Source organism: Coregonus clupeaformis, chromosome 7, assembly GCF_020615455.1.
Source record: "Coregonus clupeaformis isolate EN_2021a chromosome 7, ASM2061545v1, whole genome shotgun sequence".
Taxonomy (NCBI): Eukaryota; Metazoa; Chordata; class Actinopteri; order Salmoniformes; family Salmonidae; genus Coregonus; species Coregonus clupeaformis.
Genome location: NC_059198.1, coordinates 14,409,821 through 14,424,695, shown reverse-complemented (window position 1 = coordinate 14,424,695; position 14,875 = coordinate 14,409,821).

Genomic DNA, 14,875 nt, shown 5'->3' with positions numbered 1-14,875 from the left:
CAATTAAAGGTCATGAAAATCTGGTTTTTCATTCAATTTGATGATATTTGGATGAAACCAGATCAAAGTATGATGACCAAAGTATGAAAAATTACTATTGCTTCTAAATCGATATAGTTTGATCATAAAGTTACCAGTCCCCTCCCCCATGTCAAATACTTGGATTCAGGAGGTGGGATTATTAAGGGGCTAGGGTTACATCACCCTAACTCTCATTTGAATACACCAATGGTAACATGATATTCTCTTACCTAATTTAAATAAGTACCACCTTGTAACCAACATCGGAGAAGGTGTGTTTGCGGAGGGGCATGGTTTATATTCATAGGTTGCACCTCCGTCACTCGGTCGCGTCATGCCATTGTTATGAACGTTCTCAAGCCGTACTCTACCGGTGGCGCAATACTGGTGCCCTAAAGTTGTGATAAACCCAGTCATTCTGGACAGAGGCTAATGACTGTTTAGTGTAAATGACACTATAGTGCCTGGAAATACATTGACATTGCTAAAGCAGTCAAATGTTTAGTAGGAAACAACTTTGCCAGCATTATCATGTCATCAAATTTACTTTAGGCAAATGGCAATGTTGTCATTAGCTAGCAAAGTTAGTCAAAAATAGCTAGCATTGCTAATGTTAGCTAGCTAAAATCAGGTGACCTCCCCTCAATCTTAGCTAACTAGGTAACGTTATACTGCATCTAAAGTCAATCTGGATACATCAAAATGATGACGAAAGGTTTTCCAACAAATTATTTGCCTCATTTTATATTTTGCAGATGCTCTTTTCCAGAGCAATAAGGGTTAAGCGCCTTGCTCAATGGCACATTGACATATTTTTCACATAGTTTGCTCGGGGATTCAAACCAGCGAACTTTTGGTTTCTGGCCCAACGCTAACCACTAGACTTTAGATTAAATCTTCATCAGCGCTCATTGACGATGCATTGAGTAGAATGCTCAGTTGGGCATCAGTACAAAACAAACATTCAAAACAATATTGTGAGGAAACATGCAACCCATGAATACTTACATAGCTATTCTACTGGTGCCAAAAGTTAACTGTAGGGTGTCAGCCAATATTGTTAAAAGTTTACACTATTCATCTATGGCAAAGATACTTATATGTCTCCCCTTTCATCTATATCTGGTGTTAGCTAGTTACTGGCTTGCTAGGTCTTCAGCCAGCACAGAACAAAAAGGGGGGAAGGGTTGTTCAAAACTCTGACAAAGTTGTCATGTCAACACATCGGTCAGTGCTGCTGTAAACCAAGCAAGACACCCAAAAAGCATATATTACAATGTGGAGGGAAGGTCTACTGATTAAATGAAATTGAATTGAATGGAATGGAATGGGTATTAGTGGGAGAATGTACAACTGGATTATGGATTTCTTGTTTGACCGAACCTTCCAGGATCGGAGTTATCAAGCGAATGAGGTGGAAAATGGAACTCCACAGGGTAGTGCTATTAGTCCTATCTTACTCATGTTGATGATTGATGATATCAGAAGGGGATATCAGAAGGGTAAAGGGGCGGCCTTATATCCAGATAAAGGTGCCATTTGGAAAAGGGGAAGGAATATTCCTTATGTAATAGAGAAAATGCAAGGTGCTGTTGTAGCAGTAGAGGAATGTTCCTTATCATGGGGTTTCTAGTTATCTTTATCTAAATCTTGCCACATGTTGTTCACTAACAAAAAGATTAAGGAAGATTACATGGAGAACGAATGGAAAGGTGAACAGAATTTAAGTATTTGGGGCTGCGGTTTGATGAAAAGCTTACATGGAGATGTCACATTACATGCATTGAGACTAAATGTAAGAAAGTATTCAATCTTATGAGGACAATATTTGGGCATGATTGGGGGGCAGATAGTCAATCTTTACTGATTATTTATTGTACTTTGATGAGATCGTCCACAGATTATGGGTGTATATGGTTCTGCGGTTTTTACATCACTGTTGCGCCTTGATAGGATACCAGCGAGGGCACTCAGGATGTGCGATGGTGCATTTAAAACCACACCGGTTGAGGCTTTACAAGTAGATACTGGGGAAATGCCACTATCCCTTAAACAAGTTAAGCTAGCCCTGGTATACTGGGCAAGACTGTAGGGTAGTACGGTAGATCCTCCTACACTGACAGTATTGGAAGACTGCTGGGAATATGAACGATATCAAAAGAGGGGTTTTGGTCCCGAGACTGGGTAAAGGGTTGATGAATATAGACTCAGGGACCTTGTTATAGGGCCATCTGTGGCAATAGGAAATGTGCCACCGTGGTTTTATAGAAGACCACATGTTGATCTTAGCCTGATCTAAGAAAATAAACAGTGGTGTGAAGAAGATAATGTAGGAACAATAGTGGATCAATATATTAGTAATCAGTTTTATCCTTGCCTTGCAATACTTTTACATTTACATTTTAGTCATTTAGCAGACGCTCTTATCCAATGTATACAGACAATTTGTTTGTTCGACATGGTGAGATCTTTTTGTGTCGGGAAAATAATAATTAAGAAATTGCAACTATTGATATAATAACCATCATATCGACGTAAACTTGGAGTCACGCGATATGTTGTGTGGTCGTCCTACTAAGACTCGGGAAACCATGCAGTTTATTAAGCTACAGATTATATAAATTATGATGAACTTCACAGGGTGGTGAAAGTGCACTTGATGAGCTTGATGCTTGATGGTCCTTTAAATATCGAGGGTCTTATTCTGGTGACATGATGATCGATACTTGGCTGCCGTTTGACAAATAAAAACAATATCGCTCTTATCTATGGAGGACTAAAAGTGCCACAATTAAATAAATAAATACACCATTAAATAATTACTTAAATGTGTCATTAATTAATTAAAATTAGAATTAAATACATAAATGTGTTATTAAATGTGTCATTAATTAATTCAAATACCGATTCATTTTATGTAAAATACATATATAATAATTTCACTATTTACATTTACATTTCATGGTCCTGCGTTGGAGTGCTTCCTGAATTACTTAAAACTGTCAAACTGACCCATCAAAAGTTGGTAGGCGGAACCTAACGCCTGATTGGTTACCCTCTGCATCAAGCCAAGACAAATCAATTCCGGATAATGTCAGCAGGTCCTGCTTCTACATCCTCTGCTAAGTTTAAAATGTCTCTAACCAACTCCCTGGAAAGTTCACGGAGATCCTCCATTGTCTCTATCCAGGTTGGCCTACTCTACTTCAGACCAAAGCAATGGATCAGACTAGATTCGCGTTAGCCCCGCCCACTGACTTTGATGGGTCAGTTTGACAGTTTTAAGTAATTCATGAATCACTGCAATGCAGGATCATGAAATGTAAATGTAAATAGTGAAATAATTATATATGTATTTTACATAAAATGAATCGGTATTTGAATTAATTAATGATACATTTAATTACACATTTATGTATTTAATTCTAATTTGAATTAATTAATGACACATTTAAGTAATTATTTAATGGTGTATTTATTTATTTAATTGTGGCACTTTTAGTCCTCCATACTTATCCATGATAATCTCATCATGTAAGTAGCCTACCCGCACTGTATCTGGGAGCTGTTGGCTAGAGCGCATATGCCAAGACCATAGTGGGCACGTTTGCTATATAACGCAACAGTTTGTGTGTCAAAACCATCAGCATCTTTGAAAATGCGATGGAAACCCATTTAACTTGTATTTTCATTCAGTACGTAAGAATTTTACCGCAAAAGTTATTTCTATGTGCACTACGTCAACACGCACAGACTTTTATCCAAAATAAGTCAGTTTGATGGAAACATCTTTGGTGGGAAAATGTGCATATTTTATGCACATTTTAGGATATTCACATTCAAATCTGTCGCAAATTGGATGGAAACCTAGCTAGTGATGTCCGTTTTTTCATACAGCTCCCGTTTGGTATGTCTCTTGTGATGCGGTTGACAGCAGCGGTGACGGATGTGTTGACATGACAACTGCGTCAGAGTTTTGAACGACCCTTCCCCCCTTTTTGTTCCATGCTGGCTGAAGACCTAGCTAGCCAGTAACTAGCTAACACCAGACAGAGATGAAAGAGGAGACATGTGAGTATCTTTCCCATAGATGAATAGTGTAAACTTTTAATTATATTTGCTGACACCCTACAGTCAAACTTTGGCACTAGTAGAGTAGCCCCTCCGCAAACACGCCTTTGTTGGTTATCACTGTTGGTTACAAGGCGGTACTTATTTAAATTAGGTAAGAGAATATCATGTTACCATTGGTATATTAAAATGAGAGTTAGGGTGATGTTACCTTATCCCCTTAATATTCCTGCATACTGAATCCAAATGTTTGACATGGGGGAAGGGACCAGTAACTTTATGATCAAACTTGATCAATGTAGAAGCAACAGTCATTTGTTATACTTTGGTCATCATACTTTGATTTGGTTTCATCCCAATATCATCCATTTAATTAAAAACCTGATTTTGACTGTTCATGACCTTTAATGTCAATTCTACAGTGGTTTATGTTGAAATTACAGAAAAGTCTTACAGTGTGCTGTAAAACAAATTGACGGTATTGTACTGTGTATTCTACAGTGTTTTACTGTTGAAATTACAGAAAAGTCTTACAGTGCTGCTAACTGACCAGTTTTATAGTGGCGGCAGATGGCACCATCTAAAGTGTTTTAAATGTTTGTGGTTTTGATGGGACTCTGAGCTAACTTAAAAGAAATATGTTCACTCACTGATACAGGGAGATAGGGCTATGATGACTCATGGAATTGATGTCATTTCAAGCCATCCAGGTGGCCTAAACTCGCAAATAGCTTTTTTTAGACTTCAGTACAGTAGCTATTCATATTGATTGTCTGTCAGTACTTTTTTGAGGCCTATGTTTTCAGATGTTTTCTGTCTAGGCTTATTTGAAATGAGCTTTTAGACGTCTTGTGGTTCACTTTGAACCCACTATTGAGCATTTGGTTTTGGTTTGTTTCGAAGATGAATAAATAATTGGACAGAAAAGGGAATCAAATTTAGAATAGTTCATTCAATCTGAATTTTAATTATGGTCTTGAAATATTGAATTGTCTGCCAGTAATGTGTAAGCCCCAAAAAATCATAACAGTGCAATATGTTTTTACATTATTTAAATATTTGCCTTAATTGCTGCTCCAATTTGGCCTGCAGTGCAATTTCCAAAGATTTTAAATTGATCGTTTTACCGTTCATCCACATTTTTCGCAATGACCTATACATATTTTGGTTCCCATCTACAGAAAGTTAGGTTTTTCATCCAATTAGCCACTAACTGAGCTCCTTAGGCAACAAAGAGTGCAGTAAAAGACTGACCCAATACAGTCATACTGCTTGTCTATGCTATGTTGACAGACCTCTGGAGCAAACCAATAGGTTATTACCCATTTGTTCCACAGCTCTTTAGCTACACAATGGTTGCATCCCAAATGGCACCCTATTCCTTATATAGGGCTCTGGTCGAAAGTAGTGCACTATATAGGGAACAATGTGCCATTTGGGATGTAGTCAGTGACTCTAATTAAAGCTGTGTTATGAGACCACCCTTATCAAACCCACAGATGTAGACTAATAGTCCAAGACGATGGTGTCTGTGTATCAGGGTTGGTCGTTTCTTCATATCACAATGCTATTAGCTGGGTAAATCCAGAACATTGTTCTTTCTCAGAGAGGGCAGCTACTGTATATATGCGCACATGCCATGTCCAATTAAGTGAGGGGAGGACTGTGCATGTTCGTGTTAGGGATTGGTAGTGTCACTTGTACTAGAGACTAACATTGTAACTGAGAGGAAGTTAATAAGGAATATGTAAAGTTATATGTACTTACACAACAATTATTATTTTATTTCACCTTTACTTAACCAGGTAAGCCAGTTGAGAACAAGTTCTAATTTACAACTGCGACCTGGCCAAGATAAAGCAAAGCAGTGCGATAAAAACAACAACAACACAGAGTTACATATGGAATAAACAAAACATACAGTCAATAACACAATAGAAAATCTATACAGTGTGTGCAAATGTAGTAAGTTATGTAGGTAAGGCAATAAATAGGCCATAGTGCAAAATAATTACAATTTAGTATTAACACTAGAGTGATAGATGTGCAGAAGATGATGTGCAAATAGAGATACTGGGGTGCAAATGAGCAAAATAAATAACAATGTAAATAACAATATGGGGATGAGGTAGTTGGGTGGGCTAATTACAGATGGGCTGTGTACAGGTGCAGTGATCGGTAAGATGCTCTGACAACTGATGCTTAAAGATAGTGAAGGAGATAAGTGTCTCCAGCTTCAGAGATTTTTTGCAGTTCGTTCCAGTCATTTGCGGCAGAGAACTGGAAGGAATGGCGGCCAAAGGAGGTGTTGGCTTTGGGGATGACCAGTGAGAAATACCTGCTGGAACGGATACTACGGGTGGGTGTTGCTATCGTGACCAATGAGCTAAGATAAGGCGGGGATTTGCCTAGAAGAGAGTTCTAGATGACCTGAAGCCAGTGGGCTTGGCGACGAATATGTAGTGAGGGCCAGCCAACGAGAGCGTACAGGTCACAATGGTGGGTAGTATATGGGGCTTTGGTGACAAAACGGATGGCACTGTGATAGGCTACATCCAATATGCTGAGTAGAGTGTTGGAAGCTATTTTGTAAATGACATCGCCGAAGTCAAGGATCGGTAGGATAGTTAGTTTTACGAGGGCATGTTTAGCAGCATGAGTGAAGGAGGCATTGATGCGAAATAGGAAGCCGATTCTAGATTTAACTTTGGATTCAAGATGCTTAATGTGAGTCTGGAAGGAGAGTTTACGGTCTAACCAGACACCTAGGTTTTTGTAGTTGTCCACATATTCTAAGTCAGACCCGCCGAGAGTAGTGACTCTAGTCGGGTGGGCGGGGTGCCAGCAGTGTTCGATTGAAGAGCATGCATTTAGTTTTACTAGCGTTTAAGAGCAGTTGGAGGCCACGGAAGGAGTGTTGTATTGCATTGAAGCTCGTTTGGAGGTTTGTTAACACAGTGTCCAATGAATGGCCAGATGTATACAAAATGGTGTCGTCTGCGTAGAGGTGGATCTGAGAGTCACCAGCAGCAAGAGCAACATCATTGATATACACAGAGAATTGAACCCTGTGGCACCCCCATAGAGTCTGCCAGAGGTCCAGACAACAGGCCCTCCGATTTGACACATTGAACTCTATCTGAGAAGTAGTTGGTGAACCAGGCGAGGCAGTCATTTGAGAAACCAAGGCTATTTAGTCTGCCAATAAGAATGCGGTGATTGACAGAGTCAAAAGCATTGGCCAGGTCGATAAAAACGGCTGCACAGTACTGTCTTTTATCGATCGTGGTTATTATATCGTTTAGGACCTTGAGCGTGGCTGAGGTGCACCCATGACCAGCTCGGAAACCAGATTGCATAGCGGAGAAGGTATGGTGGGATTCGAAATGGTCGGTGATCTGTTTGTTAACTTGGCTTTCAAATACTTTTGAAAGGCAGGAGAGGATGGATATAGGTCTGTAACAGTTTGGATCTAGAGTGTCACCCCCTTTGAAGAGGGGGATGACCGCGGCAGCTTTCCAATCTCTGGGGATCTCAGACGATACGAAAGAGAGGTTGAACAGGCTAGTAATAGGGCTTGCGACAATTTCGGCGGCTAATTTTAGAAAGAAAGGGTCCAGATTTTCTAGCCCATCTGATTTGTAGGGGTCCAGATTTTGCAGCTCTTTCAGGACATCAGCTATCTGAATTTGGGTGAAGGAGAAGCAGGGGGGGGGGGCATGGGCAAGTTGTAGCGAAGGGTGCAGAGCTGGTGGCCGGGGTAGGGGTAGCCAGGTGGAAAGCATGGTCAGCCGTAAATGCTTATTGAAATTCTCCCTTTAGACTATAGTTGAAGACAGAAACCTGAGAAAGAGAAACATGAGAAAGAGGACGTTTTAGGTAATTATATGCTTGTGTCTTTTGTTCTGTGCTTATTATTCTTTACCTTTTGCATTATTGGACAAGCTTGCTTCTTTATTAATTGTCATGCTAGAATCTAGGTATTCTCTCCATCCTTGTCTCCTCTGAGGTGTACCGTAGTGCACAGAGCTGAAGAAGTGACCCAAACCAATAGAAAGAGCAGCCTCTGTCTGCCAGAATTGGAAAAGCAGGTGAGAGAGCGTAAATGTCCCTAACAGCCATTCAGATTCCCAGGTAAAATAGCCTTTTGAGTGATTAAAATATCACTCATAATATTTTTTGGGGATAGAAATGCTGAAAATCTGAGAGAATGTACTTTTTCTCTCATGGCTAACTACCAGGAAGTTTGAAAAAACAGGCTGAGTGGGCGGGGAGCTTATATTCATGAGCTCGCCTTGACTGACAGCTCTTTGAAACACCTATGTCAAGAAACTTGGATGCAGTGAGTAGTGTTGTAATAAAATAATCTCAAGCAACTCAAACAACATTGAAATTGCATCAATGATATCAATTTATTTTTTATACATCTCCTGTTTGGCATGTCTCTTGTCATGCGGTTCACAGAGTTTTGAACGACCCTTCCCCCCCTTTTGTTCCATGCTGGCTGAAGACCTAGCTAGGCAGTAATTAGCTAACACCAGAAATACAGTAGATGAAAGGGGAAACATATAAATATATTTTCATAGATGAATAGTTGTAAGTGGTGTTACGTAGATGCTGTGTTCACGATGCATGATTAATACATAATTATGGTTTATTTGATGTAGTAAATAAATAAATGATTTATTAATGTATAGGTAAGAATGTTAATGTGATGTAACAGGTAAAATTAACGTTAGGCCATTGTTTGTGTTTTTATGTTCCATCCCGGAACTAACGTTCTCTGTTGTGTTACTGCTACGGAATTTGTTAATTGACTGTGTGCAATCTAACTTAAGCAGATCTTAGTCTGAGTTATAATTGTTGATGGCAGAGGCCAAGAAAGACAGTAAAGGGACTTTCAAGGGACTTTAAGGATTCAAGAACCTCTTTTCAGGACAAGCAGCCAACGAGGTATTTTGTTCAACCTGTAGAAATTTGTTTATATTGGCGCCAAGTGCCATTTGTATTGTCGCGCCAAGCGCCATTTGTATTGTCACGCCATTTGTATTCTTTTGTTTCAGTACTGTATAATGTATTAATGTTACTGTGTTCATTCAATATATAGTTCTCACGGCGTGACGTGGATGCATCGAAGAAAAACACGTGCAAGGCAATAAACACCCGTTTCAAGGAACCAACCTGTGTCTGTTGTCGTGAAGAGAGGTACAGTGAGAATTCGCCTGCTCAACACGGGTAGGAGAGACAACAAGACTACCGCGGGTAATGACGCAACGAAGATCCAGCAGATCAGATAAGCAAAGCCCATTACATTGTCGGCATAGCGACTGCAAGCAACGGTGATTGGACTGTGTTGAAAGCACAACTTTTCAGGCCAAAAGCACTCTACCACAACATTCAAGTTAAGGTGGGATGAGAAGTGGTTCAACTTGGAAATTGCAACTAAGGACTCAGCTCTATGAATCTTACATACTGTGCTTAGCCTACATGTTTTGGGGATAAATCGAATGTGCTGGTGTTAGTGGTTGTTACATGTTACGAGATTTAAAGGGAAACTTAACTCCATAAGCAAGTGAACACGTTTTGAGTAAAGATAAAAGATAATCATAAATTGAAATTAAGATTAGTGTTTTATGAAAAGTGGTGCCAAGCTTAAAGGGCAATTTAAGCAAAGTTTAAAGGGTACCTCCACTGATGTGAAATTATTTTATTATGTGAAGTGATACGTGATTTAATGCATTATACGCATATTCATTCTGTGATTAAGGTTTATACTAAGTTTATTTGTAATAAAAGTAATTTTCAGTCTTATTTTGAAATCGAAGTCAACTTGAAGTCTAGCTAAGTTTAAATGCTGATAGTTATCTTGATGCAATATTGAAGTTTATATTTAGAAGTTAGGCTACCCACCTAGTCTTCACACAGTTAAGGAATTCATACAGTTATTAACCTTCCTGGCTAATCCCATTTAGGCCTACTGTAGCTTACATTCACCCATAGCCTAATATAAATCAAATTCAAGCTCAAAAGTTGAGACACATATACCACATCCATCTCAAAATGTCAGACACAAGCACTGAGACATGCCGTGAAATTACCAAATCACCTGCTCAACCCGACGCGACAGACACAGAGTCTGCAGAATAAGTGGAAAGGCTACGAAGAAGTGAAAGAACCCGATCCCTAACAGAGAAAGGAAAATAACTTCAAGAAGAAAGGCTGAAGAGTGTACAACGTCGGTACAGGATCATCCATGAGAAGTGGAAGTATCATGCAAGAATAGGCAAGGAAATATTGACTGATTCGGCCTCCAAGGACGAATTAAATGAGCTGATTGAGAACATGAAAAGCACCTGTTCTGATGTACAGGTCATTTATGAAGAGTTACGTAGAATGCAAACTCCTGAACCAAACCTGCGACGCAGAGTTGACAAGTGCATTTCGCTTTCATGATTTATCATTCAAAAGGCAGAAAGGCAACTTAAAGGGCATACAGCAGATGAGGAGGAAGTACCTTGGCCTGATGTTGGCTCGATTCTAGACTCAACAGGTTCTCTATCAAGGCCACCGTCTCGTTGATCAAAATGTGGTTCTATCCACTCTAGCATCCACTCAGTCAAAAGAAATGAGGCTGCAGCTGAAGCTGCCGCATCCAAGGAGATTTTGGCAGTGTTGGATGAAAAAGAAAGGGAAGCGATATAACTTCAAAGGCTAGAGGCTGAAGGAAAACAGCGGCTGACACAATTTGAATCTGAGAACCTAGCCAGACAACAGGCAATGCAAGACAAGCGTAGAAAGCTTGAACGTCTAGAGGAAGTGAAGAAGTTGAACGCTGCAAGAGCTTGAGTAAAGGTCTACAATCAAGTCGAAGACAATTTTGAGACAACTGACTTTCTGCATGATGTTGAACCAGCAGGAGAACTTCAAGTTCTTAACCTCACAGTTCCTCCAGACCGCCCTCAATCTCCACCAGTCACAACGCAAGCCCTCTATGCCTCAAGTCCCTCATTCATTCCTCAACCTCTACCAGTTACAAGTCAAGCTCCTAGTCCCCAAAGTCCACAATTGGTACCTCAAGCTCCACCAACTTCAGTGTCCATGCATCAAGTGCAGAGCAGCTCTGATCTGGTCAACATGCTAGCAGAAGCTATAAGTGCCAATCGTCTCCCAACACCAGAGCCTGCATTATTCACTGGAGATCCTTTGAAATTCTAAGACTGGCAGCTATCTTTCGAAACATTAATATACAAGAAAAACATTCCAAAGAATGAAAAACTGTATTACCTAAGAAAGTAATTTTTCCTACTAGGCACTGAAGCAGCATACGACTCAGCCTGGCAGCTTTTGCAAAAACGTTTCGGAGACCCATTCATAATTGGGAAGTCCTTCAGAGACAAGCTGCATGGATGGCCAAAGATAAGCTCTAAGGATGGTTGTGAACTAAGACACTTTGCAGACTTCCTCAAGAGCTGCGAGGCTGCAATGCCCCACATTAAGACATTGGAAGTTCTCAATGACTGCAATGAGAGTCAAAAGATTCTGCTGAAGTTGCCAGATTGGCTGGTATCCAGTTGGAACCACAAAACGATGGAAGTCAGACAAGCAAACGCTGGGTACCCACCATTCAAAGTGTTTGTAGACTTTCTGTCAAAGGAAGCAGATCTCGCTTGCAATCCTATATCCTCAATACAAGCGCTCAAGAGTGTGAAAAGCGAGAAACCAAAGCATCCACGAAGTCAAACCATTCAAGCAAAGACACTGTCCACAAACACAACACAGAGCAACATCCCATCATGCATTTTTTGCAAAAGAACAGGACATGTCCTCGTCAAGTGCAGAAAGTTCAGTGAACAGACGGTTCAAGATCGTGTCAAGTTTGTGCAAGCAGAAAAGTTTTGCTTTGGATGTTTGAAGACTGGTCATCACTCAAGAATGTGTGATAACAAGATGTCAGAAGAGACACCCGACATGTTTGCATGATGACAAGTTCAAGGAACATCAAAGGTCAACACCTCCAAAGGTAGCTAACTCTCTCTCCTCTGCTCTTGTCCTTCTAGACCTGTCTGCTGCCTTTGATACTGTGAACCATCAGATCCTCCTCTCCACCCTCTCCGAGCTGGGCATCTCCGGCGCGGCTCACTCTTGGATTGCGTCCTACCTGACCGGTCGTTCCTACCAAGTGGCGTGGCGAGAAGCTGTCTCCGCACCACGTGCTCTCACCACTGGTGTCCCCCAGGGCTCAGTTCTAGGCCCTCTCCTATTCTCGCTATACACCAAGTCACTTGGCTCTGTCATATCCTCACATGGCCTCTCCTATCATTGCTATGCTGACGACACACAACCAATCTTCTCTTTTCCCCCTTCTGATAACCAGGTGGCGAATCGCATCTCTGCATGTCTGGCAGACATATCAGTATGGATGAAGGATCACCACCTCAAGCTGAACCTTGGCAAGACGGAGCTGCTCCTCCTCCCGGGGAAGGACTGCCCGTTCCATGATCTCGCCATCACGGTTGACAACTCCGTTGTGTCCTCCTCCCAGAGTGCGAAGAGCCTTGGCGTGACCCTGGACAACACCCTGTCGTTCTCCGCTAACATCAAGGCGGTGACCCGATCCTGTAGGTTCATGCTCTACAACATTCGGAGAGTACGACCCTGCCTTACACAGGAAGCGGCACAGGTCCTAATCCAGGCACTTGTCATCTCCCGTCTGGATTACTGCAACTCGCTGTTGGCTGGGCTCCCTACCTGTGCCATTAAACCCCTACAACTCATCCAGAATGCCGCAGCCCGTCTGGTGTTCAACCTTCCCAAGTTCTCTCACGTCACCCCGCTCCTCCCAGCACACTACACTGGCTTCCAGTTGAAGCTCGCATCTGCTACAAGACCATGGTGCTTGCCTACAGAGCTGTGAGGGGAACGGCACCTCCGTACCTTCAGGCTCTGATCAGTCCCTACACCCAAACGAGGGCATTGCGTTCATCCACCTCTGGCCTGCTGGCTCCCCTACCTCTGCTGAAGCACAGTTCCCGCTCAGCCCAGTCAAAACTGTTCGCTGCTCTGGCACCCCAATGGTGGAACAAGCTCCCTCACGACGCCAGGACAGCGGAGTCACTCACCACCTTCCGGAGACATTTGAAACCCCACCTCTTTAAGGAACACCTGGGATAGGATAAAGTAATCATTCTAACCCCCCTCCTTACCCCACCCCACCAAAAATAAAAAATAAAAATAAAAAATTGTAAAGTGGTTATCCCACTGGCTATAAGGTGAATGTACCAATTTGTAAGTCGCTCTGGATAAGAGCGTCTGCTAAATGACGTAAATGTAAATGTAAATGACTACTCAAAGCACAGAGCAGACACCAAAGAAATAGCTGCAGCAGCAATTACCAACAGAGTCATACAAGAAGGCCTAAGCACACAAACGTCCTCAATCATACCAGTCTGGGTCTCGTCCACAAAACAGCCAGATTAAGAAGTTCTCATCTACGCGCTCTTAGACACGCAAAGCGATACGACTTTCATCCTAGATTAAGTGGCTCAAGACCTCAACACAAACAAAGAGAATGTCAGTTTGCGGCTGTCCACAATGTCTACAAGGTCAACAGTCATACCCTGCCAGAAACTGACAAGTCTACAAGTGAGAGGGTACAACTTAGAGAAAAGGATCCCATTGCCACCACTTTTCACACGAGAATTCATTCCAGCAGACAGGTCGCACATTCCAACTGCTGAAACAGCTCTAAAATGGCCTTATCTAGAACAATTGGCAGACAAGATTCCACCACCACTGGATTGCGAAGTAGGCCTTCTGATCGGCTATAAGTGTCAACAAGCCCTTCTTCCAAGGGAGATCCTGTCCGGTGAAGAAAATCATCCATATGCACAGCGAACTGATCTCGGCTGGAGCATTGTTGGCTGCTCGACTCAAGCAAGTGACTACGGTGATGCAATAGGAACCAGTCACAGAATCATAGTGCGACAAGTGACACCTGCCGTACAGCCATCAGTTGAGCTGAAGAGAGAAGTACACTTTGTGTGCAAAACTCAAGTCAAAGAGATCAATCCAACAGACATAATCAAGGTCCTCGAATCTGATTTCACAGATCACACTGCAGATGACAACCCAGTTTCTCAGGAAGACCTTCTCTTCTTGTTTAAAGTGAAAGAAAGTATAAGGCAGAAGGAAGACGGCCACTATGAACTCCCACTTCCTTTCAAGACGGACAAACCTAATCTCCCAGCCAACTACGCCTCAAGAGGGCTGAGTGCAGTTCAGCTGAAAGAGTCTAACTGGCTGAAAGGACCCGACTTTCTTTGGCAGCGGAGTCTTCCACGTGAAGAGGAAATGGTGGGAGAAGTAGAAACAACAGACCCTGAGTTTCGCAAGGCCCATGTCCATGCAGTCAATACGAAATAAGTGAATTCAATAGCGAATCGCTTCATTAAGTTTTCTGACTGGTCCAGAGCAGTGAGAGCCATCGCCAGGCTCCAGAAATTTATCAGGGAATTCAAAGGACTACAACCAAGAACAAATGAAGCAACTAGCCTTGAAGAAAGAAGAAAAGCGGAAATTTTCATTATCAAGCTGGTGCAAGAAGAAGCCTTCGCTGAAGACATCCGTAAAATCAAGCTCCAGAAAGAACACACCATGAACAAGCGCAACAAGTTACACCAGTTGAATGCCTTCTTGGACAAGAACAATGTCCTCAGGGTGGGAGGACGATTATCCCAGTCAGCATTGCACCATGACGTAAAACATCCCGCAATACTTCCGAAGA